Below are 14,401 nucleotides of genomic sequence, written 5' to 3'. Positions count from 1 at the left end.
TTGGCAGAAATCAGAAGATTTGGATGGATTTTACAAGAGAAATGTAGCAACAGTGATAAATGTTAGTATGTTCAAAAGCAAATGAGGATGAAACTAAATGTTATTAAAGAAAAGGGATTCTGGGTTGGTCCAAGAAAACCCCCAAAGTTGGACAGGAAGGGGCTCGTGATAGAAAGGCCAATAAAATAAATATAATTCAAAATTACCAGAATCCCAGCGTCAGAATTTCATGTTAATTCCAGCTGTTCACAAGCCTACAAAAACAAGGGAAGGAACAAATGGCAACACCCGAGTACGTTTTGGTACCACAATCCAACTTTTATGTTCTGGAAAGCCAAGACATCTAACCAGAGGATGGGGAAGATCAGAGTTCACTTAGAATCTAGGCACCTAAAAGACTAAATACTGTTTGGTCATTTTCCCGGAAAAAAAGAATTGCGTACATCCGGAGTCTTCCAAGAACTGATACCTCCAGGAATTTGGAAAAGAAGCCTTAAAATAATCTTCTTAAAACGTTAGTGTGTTCCACAGTCTCCAGATATGCAAAAGCGATGCAGGGGATGGGGGGAAAAAACACCCTTTGAGGAGCTGGGGAAGTTCTCTTCCGGAGAATTAGGGCTGGATCCGTAGAAACGTCAGAAAGGGAGCAACACGTGTACTGTACCATCCAGGAGAGGGAGATCCAAAGACCCTTTCCCCCCTTCCACTTCCCGCCTCCCGCGGAATGCTTCAAAGATCCAGAGGAAAATCAGACGGGATCTGGAGGCTGAGCAGATGGGGATCCCCCCCCCCTCTCACACCATCTGAGGAGAACCCCAACTGAAGATCTGGGTCGTCGATTCCTCCCAGCCGCCAGGAATCCCCTGATCCTTCCAACCAGGAAGCAAAGGAATGGATCCCTCTACGTACGCTTTTCAAGCCAGCTGGATCTTGGAAGCCCGAGGCAGGCGAGAGACAAGAAGATCCCTCGCTTGGTCCATGGCTTGGAGGAAGCTCGTCTGGCTCCAGCCGGTCGGTTAGCTCGGAATGGAGGGGATTTTTTTTCCCCAGCCGCCTCGCTTTCTCTTCCTTTTTTTCTCTCCCCCTCAGTCTAAAGGAAGGGAGGGAACTAGGCGGATCTGAGTCAGGGTTCTTGCTTGAGGTGACGAGTTGGGGCGCTCCGATCCTTTCCCTCCTCCTCCTCCTCCTTTCTTCGGCTGCTTTCCAAGAAGACGCGTTCGCGGGCGAGGCGACGGCACACGACGGAGGAGCGGGCGGGCGACGGGGTGGAAGGAAATCTCTGCCGGTCTCTGAGCGCATCCACTTCTAACCCTCTGCCGCCGAGCTCCACCTCCGCCCGGCTGCTAAAATCCTTTTCAGAGGAGACGGGGGGGGGGAGAGAAAGAGAGAGAGAGAGAATGAGAGAGAAGGAAGGAGGGAATGTGAAGGGGAGGAAAGATCGGAAGCGAAGGGAGGACGGAGCCCGAGACGGGAAGAAAGAGGAAAGGGGGAGGACGGGGGTCTTTGTGTGTAAACAGAAGGGGAGGACAATGAAAAGGGGCGGGGCGGGCAGCAGACAAATGCGGCGGGGGGGGGGGAGGCTGGCGGGCGGGCGGTGAAGACAGGAAGGGAGGGGTTGGTCTGTCGCAAATGTTTCATTTGAGAGATTTCCTATTTATTTCAGGGCTCTCCGGTTCTGGACCGCCCCCCCCGGGAGACCGACGAGGAGATTCTGCTCCGTAGAATCAGGCGGCCCTTCTCTGATCCGTAATAGCCGATGCCTCTTCCTGCACCTCCGTGCATGGAATCCAGTGGTTCTCCCATTCCACACAGATCCTTTGCGCAAACACGTGCCTTCCACAATTCACACAGGCCGGGTTGCCTCATCCACAGCCACCCTGGCTCTGGTGGGGCTTGTAAACCACCTCACCTGGAAAGGATCAGGTTGCGGGGGGGGGGGGGGGGGGGGGGGAAGGCCGGGTGTTTCACATGTTATATGTTTCCTCTCAGGAGTAAACACCCATGCTAGTGCTACCCTGTTCTCCTGAAAATAAGATCTCCTTGGATAATAAGCCCAATTGGGCTTTTGAGCTCATGCATTAAAATAAGCCCTCCCTGAAAATATTGCAACACAGCAGCAGCCATGAGGTGACCACGCTCACCACCTCCTGCACCTCAAAAATAATAAGACCTCCCCGAAAATAAGGCCAAGCGCTTATTTTCGGGGAAACGGGGGTGGAGATGTCATCACAGGTTCACAAGGCTTGAAGAACTATTATGATTTAAATCTTGAGTTAAGTCTTGGGGCTCTGTGGCCACAAAAGATATTGAAAGGGGGTCTGTGATGAAGAAAAGGTCAAGAGCCACTGTGCTGGATATCTAATGGAGATTCTCAGCCATCCAGGTCATGGTTGTCCCAAAGGTGTTTTTTTTTCAAGAGGCAACTGGACTTTCTGGTTTTTCTCTCAAGACGTTTCGCTTCTCATCCAAGAAGCTTCTTCGGCTCTGACTGGATGGTGGTGGTGGGGAAAAGCACCTTTGGGACACTGTGGTAGATACCATAGTAAATACTAAAAGTTGCTGGGCATTTTATAAAATTCACACCACCGCACAATTTTTCTGTCAGGCCTTCAAGCACAAAAGCTGTCCCTTCTCCCCTCATCTGTGATGGTCATACTAGGGCCATGATGGCAAACCTATGGCACACGTGCCACAGGTGGCATGCAGAGCCCTCTCTGTGGGCACACCAGCCATCGCACCAGCCCAGCTCCACAGCGCATGTGCACAAGCCTCCTGCTGGCCAGCTGGTCTTCGGGTCCCTGCCATGCACGCCCAGGGGGTGGGGGGGACGCATGTGCAGGGGGTATTTGCATAGCATTTTGGGGCCTCGCAGAGTTCCCCTGTGCCCCGGTTTGGCTTTCAGGTTGGTGCAGGAGGCCATGTACCCCAGGGGTGGGTTCTGTCTTCTGCTACTGCCGGTTCACTCTGGGACGCAGTTCACACGCACGCTTGATGCACGCTACACACACATGCACAGTAGTAAAAAGAGTGCTGTGCATGCGCAGAAGCAAAAAACAAGAATGCAGCACCTATAGCGCCGCCAATAGAACCAGTTCAGGGGCGTGGCAGGCCAAGTTACTATCTACTCGCCTGAAGCGGTCCGAACTGATAGGAACCCACCTCTGGCATGCACCCCGTGCCCCGTTTTGGGCCTGGAAGGCCTTCTGCACCAACCTGAAAGCCAAAAATAGGCAGGGAGGGTGCATGCGCGGGGCAGCTCACATGAGCATTGAATTATGGGTGCGGGCGTGTTTTGACACATGATGACAAAAAGGTTAGCCATCACTGTACTAGGGGCTTTAACTAAGGTAGTCCTCGACTTACAAATATTTGTTTATTGACCATGGGAATTTACAAAAAATGACTTACAACAGGTCTTCACATGTATGAGTATTGCAGCATCTTACAGTCAGGTGATCAAAATTTGCACACTTGACAACCCTCCTATTTTGGTTGCAGGATCCCAGAGTTGTATGATCATGATTTGGGACCTTCTCAGCTAGCCTCCAACAAGGGAGAAACTGGATTTGTGATGCACTTAACAACTGCAGTGATTTGCTTAACAGAGTTGGCAAAAAAAGGGAAAATTGGGCCTGACCAGCTTTATTAGCAGCTGAAAGTCTGATCCCAACTATAGTCATAAGCTGAGGACTACTTATATGCCTTCCAGTGGTGGGATTCAAAAATATTTTACTACTGGTTTTGTGGGCTTGGCTTGGCTTGGTGTGCATGGCTTGGTGGGTATGGCAGGGCAAGTATACTGTAAAATCTCCATTTCTACCCCACTCCAGGGCAAGGATACTGTAAAATCCCCATTCCCTCCACACCCCACTAACTTCCTTTCCAGCTCCGTTTTCCTGTGCAGGGCAACAGAAGACCCAGCACTATCTAAATTCAATGGTGAAAATAGTAAAGTTCTACATTTAGGCAACAAAAATGAAATGCACAAGTACAGTATAGGTGGTACTTTGCTCAATAGTAGTAACTGTGAGGGGGATCTTGGAGTCCTAGTGGACAACCATTTAAATATGAGCCAGCAGTGTGCAGCAGCTGCCAAAAAAGCCAACACAGTTCTAGGCTGCATAAACAGGGGGATAGAATCAAGATCACATGAAGTGTTAATACCACTTTATAATGCCTTGGTAAGGCCACACTTGGAATACTGCATTCTGTTTTGGTCGCCACAATGGTTGCAATGATGTAAAAAAGATGTGGAGACTCCAGAAAGAGTGCAGAGAAGAGCAACAAAGATGATTAGGGGACTGCTGGCTAAAACATATGAAGAACGGTTGCAGGAACTGGCTATGTCTAGTTTAATGAAAAGGACTAGGGGAGACATGATAGCAGTGTTCCAATATCTTAGGGGTTGCCACAAAGAAGAGGGAGTCAAACTATCCTCCAAGGCACCTGAGGGTAGAACAAGAAGCAATGGGTGGAAATTAATCAAGGAGAGAAGCAACCTAGAACTAAGGAGAAATTTCCTGACAGTTAGTGCAATTAATCAGTGGCACAACTTGCTTCCAGAAGTTGTGAATGCCCCAACACTGGAAGTCTTTAAGAAGATGCTGGATAGCCATTTGTCTGAAATGGTATAGGGTTTCCTGCCTAGGCAGGAGGTTGGACTAGAAGACCTCCAAGGTCCCTTCCAACTCTGCTATTGTATTGTATTGTATTGACTCCAATCAGCTGAGTCTCGGGAGGCAGGGAATAGATGGGGGTGGGGCCAGTCAGAGGTGGTATTTGCCGGTTCTTCGAACTACTCAAAATTTCGGCTACTAGAACTGGTCAGATCTGGCTGAATATCACTTCTGATGCCTTCCATGTTTAAATACTGTATTGGTAAGAAATGTAACCATTGTAACATCAAACATCCAGGGCTTTCACAGTGTGATCCGGGGACACCATTTTCTGAATACATGTGAGATTTTGCATATCTTCCAAGCCATCCAGAGCCAGCATTACTACAAACCGTGTTTTGCAACACCGCGTTGCCACGCTGAGCTGGAGCCAACGGTTTTCTTGGCGCAGTCCATCAGGATTGACTGCAAGCTGATGAAGATCCATTTTTCATAGTTGTTCCAAGAATCCAGGAAGATCGTTTAGAACTCAAGTACACTTAATCAAATAATTCTTTCTGAAGATACTTACCAAAAAACCCCAAAACCCTCCTGTTTATGGAGGAGCTATCTTGGGATAGCTTGACTTCAGTGGTGGGATTCAAATGTTTTTACTACTGGTTCTGTGGGTGTGGCTTGGTGGGCGTGGCAGGAGAAGGATACTGTAAAATCCCCATTTCCTCTCATCAGCTGGGACTCGAGGGGCAGAAAATAGATGGGGAAGGGGCCGGTCAGAGGTGGTATTTACCAGTTCTCTGAACTACTCAAACTTTCTGCTACCGGTTTTCCAGAACTGGTCAGAACCTGCTGAATCCCACCTCTGCTTGACTTCAATAAAAGGCAGGTGGGAGATCTACCCACAACCAAGGTGGCATTCCACTTTTTTCTTGAGAGCACATCAAATAAACAAATAAATAATCTTCTCTTGTTGACAGACGCATCTTGGGATGCTTATCTGATTGAATGTCCCAAAGGGACTTTTCCAAAAGACAACTGGATTTCCTTGGGTTTTTTTCTTTGAAAATGTTTTACTTCTCATCCAAGAAGCTTCTTCATTTTCAAAGAAAAAAAACCCCAAGAAAATCCAGTTGCCTCCTGAAAAAGCACCTTTGGGGCCACCATGACCTGAATGACTGAGAATCTCCATAGATATCAGACTGAAGAGGTTGGGACCAAGAATGAGTATTGGTATCACCAAACCATAAGAAGACATCTGCTGAATTGGTTCATAAGCGTTCTGGGTGATGTAGCCAACTTTATATTCAGGAAGTTCTCAAGGCAAGACCGGAGGGTGATGCATCCCTTCAGTTGTCACTCCCCAGAACCTGAACTCCCCCAGAACTCTCTAGTACATGTGGATGGTTTGCCAATTGCACAGTGGCAGATAGGACAGTGTTCCAGAGGGTTAACATCATTGCCCAGAAGATCATGGGTTGCCCTCTCCCCTCTTTGGAAGAGCTTTATAGCTTCCACTGCCTTAAGAAAGTTCAAAACATCCTTAAAGAGCCATCTTATCCTGGGTACCTTTTTTTTGAACTATTACCATCTGGCAGACGGTACAGGACAATAAAAACAAGGACAAATAGGCTGAAAAACAGCTTCTATCCCAGGGAAGTGTATTGAATTCTACTGTATAGTGCAATATTAATGCAATATCAGGAGTTTTCAATTGTATAGAATGTGAAGGATGTGTGTTTGTGTTTTAGTTTTATAGTTGTAATGTACATTGAGATGGCATTTAATTTCATTATATGAGGTGCAATGATAATAAACTAAACTAAACAGAAGGCAATATTAAAAGAGATTTTTAAAAAAAACAGCCATCTGATCTTCCATGAACTAATTCAGTCCCCTTTAAATAAAGCCATCGCTACTGACTGTCCTTGACTTAGTAGAATAGAATTCTTTATTGGCCAAGTATGATTGGACACACAAGGAATTTGTCTCTGGTGCATAAGCTCTGTCATCTATAACTGTCTGGTTTGGTTCTGCAACCCTACAAGACAGACACAGACTTCAGAGGATAATTAGAACTGCAGGAGAAAAAAAACTATGACTATTAGTTTTCCATTGAGCACCTGTATACTGCATGAGTGCAAAAGAGGGCTGTGAAAATATTTACAGACCCCCTCACATCCTGGACATAAATTGTTTCAACTTCTATCCTCAAAAACGACAACACTATAGAGCAGTGCATATCAGAACAACTAGACACAAGGACAGTTTTCCCCCCGAACACCATCACTCTGCTAAACAAATAATTCCCTCAGCACTGTCAAACTATTTACTAAGTCTGCATTTCTATTAATCTTCTCAGCGTCCTATCATTCATCTCCTCCCACATATGACTGTATGACTGTAACTTTGTTGCTTGTAGCCTTACAATTTATATTGATTGTTTCCTAGTATGATTTGATTGCTTAATTGTACCCTATGACTATCATTAAGTGTTGTACCTTGTGATTTGTGATGAATGTATCTTTTCTTTTTTGTACACTGGGAGCATATGCACCAAAGACAAATTCCTTGTGTGTCCAATCATTTAGAATTCTATTCTATTCATGAGATACAACATTCAGTGATAGTCTTAAAATACGAAACAGGCAATCAACACAAATCTGACTAGGATACTAAATAAAACAATCAGTATAAATCATAAAATACAATCCATGAGGTTATAGTCATAAGAAGGCAAGGAAACAGGTAATAGGAAAGATGAGAAGGATAGATGGTGAAGGATGCTGCAGTCTGCACCTGCATACATTTAATTTCAGCCAGTAATTTTGATTTTGAATATGATATCTCTCAGCCCCCTTTTTTCCAGCTTTTCCATCTCTATATTCTTTTTAAGGTGTGATGGCGAGAGCTATATACAATACTCCAGTGGCATAGCTTCATAACAGGCCTCATTATACTTGATGTTCTATTATGAACTGGCCTACTAATGATTCCAAGCATAGATTAAAAAAAAGAAATTAGCCGCACACTGAATGCTCACTGTGGATGTTGGTGTTACAGTGACAGCAACATTTCTTTCCTGTTCCTTTTCCTCTTAATGTAATATTTGGAATTGTTATTCCAGCTTGCTTCACTTTACTTGTGGTAACTTTAACTTACTGTTGCCATTTTGAAGATCCTTTAAAAACTTTTCATTATCTCTTTTTGATTTAAACATGCTGAATAGTTGGTATTGTCCATAGATATGATCCAGGGGTGGGTTCCTGCCAGTTCTAACCTCTTCTATAGAAGATTTTCCACAAATCTACAGTGCTCTTCCAGCTCCCTCTCCCCGCCCGTCCGCACATCATCAAGATGAAGAATGAGAGGAGGAATTCTGGGAGTTGAAGTCCACAGGTCTTAAAGCTGTCAAGTTTGAACACCCCTGGTTTTTTTTTCTAAAGGGTTAGGGGTGCAAGGGTCTTGTAACTTGACAGCTTCAAGACTTGTGTGCTTCAAATGCCAGAGTTTCTGAGCCAACATTTTGGTTGCTAAGCAAAAGCATTTTTAAGTGAGTTTCACCACATTTTGGATTTGGATTTGGATTTATTACATTTATATGCTGCCCTTTTCCCCGAAGGGGACTCACAAGTTGGCCCCAGGCCTGTCGGAACAGCCAGGTCTTAAGGGCTATGCGGAAGGCCTGGAGGGTGGTGAGGGTACGAATCTCCACGGGGAGTTCGTTCCACAGGGTCGGAGCAGCCACAGAGAAGTCCCTCCTCCGGGTAGTCGCCAGTTGACACTGGGTGGCTGATGGAATTTGGAGGAGGCCTAGTCTGTGGGATCTTATTGGTCTAGTGGAGGTAATTGGCAGTAGGCGGTCTCTCAAGTACCCATGGCATGACTAAACGGCGAAGAAGCACAGAACGCTGTTACCTTCCCACCAAAGGTGGTCCCTATTTTTCTACTTGCTAGGTTGGCAGAAGCTGGGACATGTAACGGGAGATCACTCTATTATGCGGCACTAGGGATTCGAATTGCTGAACTGCCAACCTTTCTGATTGACAAGCTCAGCATCTTAACCACTGAGCCACCGCATCCCATTGGTCACTTCTGTGCTCATCCTCAATTAAAGCATGCATCTACAAGCTGAAAAAGCTTGAACCCAACGTAAGTTCCCGAGGAATTCCTCTCCAGAAACTCACTTTTATTTCTGCTCTGGTGTTCGCTCAGATTGCTTATCCTCTTATTCCATGACTATTGAGTTTGATGGGGAAATCAACATATTTTTGGAGTATAAGATGCACCTTTTCCCCTCAAAAAAGAGGCTGAAAATCTGGATGCATCTTATACACTGAATACAGCATTTTTTGGCCTCCCGGAACCCTGCCCCTTCACCAAAATGGCTTTGCATAGCTTGTAGGAGGCTTTCAGAGAGTTCCTGGGTGCTGGGGAGGGCAGAAATGAGCAAAAAATGGGCTGTTTTTGCTCAATTTTGCCCCCCCCCAGCCCCCAGGAGCACTCTATAAACCTCCTAAAGGCTATCCATGCCCTTTTTTTGATGAAAAATGGGCTGTTTTTGCTCATTTTTGGCCTCCCCAACCTCCCAGGAGCACTCTACAAGCCTCCTAAGGGTGGTTAATGCCCTTAAAAAAACAACAGGCCTGTTTTCATGAAAAACAGGCCATTTTGGGGAGGTTTGCAGAGTACAAAAACTTTTTTTAAAAAAATTTGCTCTTCAAAACCTTGGTGAATCTTATACTCTGGTATGTCTTATACTCTGAAAAATACGGTAGGCATTTAGATGTACAGGTAGTCCTCGACTTACAACAGTTCATTTAGTGACCATTCAAAGATACAACAGCACTGAAAAAGTGACTTATGACCATTTTCACCCTTTTGACCATTGCAGCATCCCCACCGTCATGTGATCAAAATTCAGATGCATGGCAACTGGTTCATACTTATGACGGATGCTGTATCCTGGGGTCACGTGATCATCTTTTGCGATCTTCTGACAAGCCAGGTCAATAGGGAAGCCAAATTCACTTCACAACTCTGATACTAATTTAACACTTGCAGTGATTCACTTAACAACTGTGGCAAGAAAGGTAAAATGGGGCAGAATTCATTTAACTCACTTAGCAACAGAAATTTTGGGTCAATTGTGGTTGTAAATTGAGGATTACCTGTAAATAAGAGTTGTAGAGTCACCCTTGTCTACACACTTACTGCCAATCTCAACAAGTCTAAAAGTTGTAAGTCAAAATTTACATTTTTAGAAGCCATGTTGATTCCTTTCCAGCAAAACTGTTTAGGAATCACCATTATTTTCTCTTCTATAATATTTTTAGCCACTTTCCCAAGAACTGTTGCTAACAGTTTAATGTCACTTAATCCCTTAAAAAAAAAACAGTCACAGAGGTTATTTTCCAATCCCTGGAAACAGATTGTAAAACTAGACAGGTTACATATTTTTGTGAAAAGAAAATCAATTTCAAATTACCGTTCTTCAAGAATTCTTTGGAGTTTGTTATCTGGTCTCAGAGAACTTGTTTTTAGTTTGTCAATTTGAGGTATGACTTCATGTTTTGTTACTTCTTTTTGTCGCAATTTTAAATCAACCTTTACTAGGGTGGCTCAGTGGCTAAGATGCTGAGCTTGTCGATCAGAAAGGTCAGCAGTCCAGCAGTTCGAGTCCCTAGCACCGCAAAATGGAGTGAGTTCCCGTTACTTGTCCCAACCTATCAGTTCGAAAGCACGTAAAAATGCAAGTAGAAAAATAGGAACCACCTTTGGTGGGACGGTAACAGCATTCCATGCGCCTTTGGCGTTTAGTCATGCTGGCCACATGAACATGGAGATGTCTTTGGACAGCACTGGCTCTTTGGCTTTGAAACGGAGATGAGCACCGCCCCTTAGAGTCGGGAACGACTAGCACATATGTGCAAAAGGAACCTTTACCTTTACCTTACTAAGGTCACAGACCAAAATCATAGTTAAATATTGGAATAAAATCAAAATAGAACAGAGCAGGACGGGAAGGGACATAGTAATGGATGTTGTGGCGAAATCATAATGGGTAACCAGAATCTGCCTAATTTAGTAAATATAGCAAAACATAGCTACATTAAAAAAAAACTCACTTTGTTGCAAACGGTCTTCTGAAGAAATCAGCTGAGGTGTAGATGCGTGGCTTGTATCCTCCACGTGAAGACCATAAAACATTCGTTCAATTTCAATTTCTGTGGTACTTTTCTATCCTCTCTTAATGCCCCTTTAGTTCAATGATTGGTTTCCTACTGCAAATATATTTTAAAATCGTTATTAAAGCTTAATCAACATCTCTGATCAATTGCTTGCATATATTTTGTGTTACATTAGCATTGTATTACATGGACTTATATTTACATCACACTAGACATTTTTCATCTAAAAAACCTGGCCTCAAAATGTAGGCAATAAAAATAGAAATCAATACGTTCCAGTTTGAGCTCCCTGGCTTTTACTTAATCTAATACTTTTAATTTAGTTTTTGAATTAAACCTTTTCCGAGATCTTAAAAAACACTGACTTATAAACTAACCAAGAGAGTAGGGTTTGTACAAAAGGCTAAACCACGGAAATCTAACCAAAGTTAAAACTAACCAGAGAGAATCTTAAAGGATCTAATTACAGTAAGCATGTTATACAAAAGATTTGGAGTACCCCCATGAGATTTGATCCCGTCTCTCACATTAATTTTGGAGTTTTAATAAAAGAATTGGCAGTTCAGATTATTACTTTTAAATGTGTTGATGGAGTCAATAATTTATTGGAGACAATAGAGGCATCTGATTTTATGGATAAATGGGTGACGAAGAAAAGATGGGAACCGAATGATGAGAATTAGCATTTTGCTCTGATTAACATTTTGCAGGGTATGAGATGATTCTTGACAAACTTGTAATGTGTATCTTGGGGGTGATTTGAATAATGATGACCCATATTGGGCTTCTTTATTCTGCATCCTTTCAGGATTTGGAAATGTTGAGGCTGCAGATTCCAGAATTCTTACTCATCTTCCGAAGACATTCGTAGGACATTTCCAGTTGAGGGATGTAATCCTACATGTTTCATAAGCTGATTTCTTCTTAGAGATTGTGTTCACAACACAGGCTTCAGCTGTATTTAATTAAAAGCACAGTGACTGCATTATTTGATTTATTTATATTAAATCCTTTATATGGCTGCTTATCTTATGCAACAATGTCTCTCGGTGGCGGGCAAGAATTAAAACTAAAAATAGCAGATTAACAGAGTTGGAAGGGACCTTATAGGTCATCTAGTCCACCACCACCCCCCGCTCAAGCAGGAGACCTTACACCATTTCTGACAAATGGCAGTCTAATCTCTTCTTGAAAGTCTCAAGAGATAAAGCCCCCACACTTTCCGAAGGTAAAGCTGTTCCATTGGTTGATTGTTCTCACTGTCAGAAAGTTCCTCCTTATTTCTAGGTTGAATCTCTTCTTAGTCAGTTTCCATCCATTATTCTTGTCTGGCCTTCAGGTGCTTTGGAAAATAGCTTGACCCCCCTCCTCTCTGTGGCAGCCCCTCAAATATTGGAACACTGCTATGACGTCTTCCCTGGTCCTTCTCTTCACTATAGTCATGCCCAGTTCCTGCAACCGTTCTTCATATGTTTTAGTCTCCAGTCCCCTATTCACCCTGCTTGCTCTTCTCTGCACTTTTTATAGAGTCTCAACATCTTTTTTATAGTGTGGTGACCAAAACTGGATGCAGTACTACTAGGTATGGTCTTACTTAAGGCTTTATAGAGTCGCATTAGTATCTCACTTGATCTTGATTGTATCCCTCTGTTAATGCAACTTAGGATTGCATTGGCTATTTTGGCTGCCGCTGCACACTGCTGGATCACATTTAGCTGGTTGTCCACTAAGACTCCAAGATCCCTCTCACAGTTACTGCTATTAAGCCTGGTTTCACTCAGTTTATATCTGTACTTTTGGTTTTTAATCGGGACCACAATCCAAGTAACAAATGTCCAAGAATATAAAAAGCGATCCCAGTTTTCCAAAAACAGCATCGGTCAACAGCGCTCACTTAACATTATTTGCAACATATATTAGAGTAAGCTTAATTAATTATAGCATACATGAGCTTTTGAAGGGTTTCTGATCTATGATGATCGGTTGGTTAATTTATGATTCAGCATACTGTTCAAATCCAGGAAATGGGCACATTCAGTAACCGCTATGACGTCTCCGTGAATGGAGCTACAGAAAATCACAGGGGAACACTTCAACAACTGTTAAGCAACCACCCAACACTTCCTGTTCTCTGGAGTTTACCAGAGTGCCTTATGGTACATTACAGATAGCCTACATTGAACCAGAATTTGTAAGACTCCTTGCAATGGAGTCCTGTATTTGTGAGGCTGCTTTTGTGATCCCAAGAAAACTTGATTATAGCGGTTTCAGTATTATACATATTTTAGGAATTAAATCAGCTTAGCTGGATAAAGAATGCTAATATGACCACCATTGGCTGATCCTAGGAATTAATGGCTGTCCATCTTTAAATATGCCACACAAGAGCAACTTACTAGGATAATCACCAATACAGATCAGTGTAGTGTTGTAAGCCACCCAAATAAATTGTGGAATTAGTTATTACGGTATGGTGCTCCCTAGGCTTGGTGCTTGGTGTTATAATACCCTCTAGTGTTTTGCAAACATTATAACATTTTCTGGAGATGTAGCCATGTTTATTTTTCATTTAACATGTATTTCTAATTCATATTTCAAAACATTGGTCTTTTGCAGCCGCCCAGCAAACAAGAATCTAGTGATACCTTGAAGATTGGTCTATTTATCACTACCATGCATTTCTGTGGATTTCAATATACTTTCTCAGATGCTTGGTTCGAAGTTGCCAAGGAGTTAGGGTGTATGCACAATTATTTCCAAGAAGAGGGGGAAAGGAGGGAGAGTGTGGGTGGGGAATTGGTGAAGAAAATTGGAGGACAAGAAATAAAGTTGAGTGGAAAACAAGCCTAATAAACAAACAAATGAATTTGAAAACCTAATATTGTCCGTGTTGCACATAATAGCCATTTTTTGTTAGTTTAGTTATTTTATCAATAAAGGAGAATATTTGTAGTTCAGGGTGGAAATGAAGGGTCCTTGGTGCTCTCGAAGCTTGGTTGTTTTCTTGCAGACGTTTTATTACCAAATGAGGTAACATCATCAGTGCTAGTGCTAGTCATTTTATGCCTGCTCTTAATTTTGTCTTTCCTTTACAGTACTGTCTTATCTCCTCCTTGTTTTCCCCAAGCAACTAAATGCATTTATTTATTTATTAAATTCATATGTTGCCTATCTCTCTGTCCAGCAACTCTGGGCAGTTTACAACATCTTTAAAGCACAGTGTAAAACAATGAGAGCATTCAAAACATTTAAAACCCTCAGCATTAAAATTAAAACATTAAAGATTAACAAGAGCTTAAAGGACCAATACATGAACCACCTCCAAAGTGGAAAATCCCCATCGGGGCCCACAGCTAGTTGGCAGAGCAAGGTTTTCAGGCCCTTTCGGAAGGCCATACACACACACACACACACACACACACATGTACAGTGGTACCTTGATACTCAACTGCTTTGAAACTCATTGCATTTGGTACTCAATGCATTTTGATGCAAAAATTTTGTCTCAGTACTCATCATTTGTTTGATACTCAACACACAAAAGTTAGAGCATGCCAGTGTGTCAGATGCCTTGTAACTCATTATGTTATTCCTTATGAA

General features: G+C 43.1%; 1 protein-coding gene across 3 annotated transcripts in view; it reads right to left on the bottom strand.

Annotated features, from left to right (window-relative positions):
• The window catches only part of PPP1R18 (protein phosphatase 1 regulatory subunit 18), a 42,307-nt gene extending 40,807 nt beyond the window's left edge, over window positions 1–1,500 (bottom strand). For 2 of the 3 annotated variants that reach the window (XM_032210721.1, XM_032210722.1), the window contains exon 1: window positions 207–1,500. The gene's annotated coding sequence lies outside the window, so the exon portion shown is untranslated. The remainder of the gene's footprint in view (window positions 1–206) is intronic. The other variant, XM_032210724.1, reaches the window with a different exon arrangement.
• Between the last annotated feature and the right edge of the window lie 12,901 nt (window positions 1,501–14,401).

This window comes from Thamnophis elegans, chromosome 2 (genome assembly GCF_009769535.1).
Source record: "Thamnophis elegans isolate rThaEle1 chromosome 2, rThaEle1.pri, whole genome shotgun sequence".
Classification (NCBI taxonomy): domain Eukaryota; kingdom Metazoa; phylum Chordata; class Lepidosauria; order Squamata; family Colubridae; genus Thamnophis; species Thamnophis elegans.
This window is presented reverse-complemented; position numbering and strand designations above follow the sequence as displayed.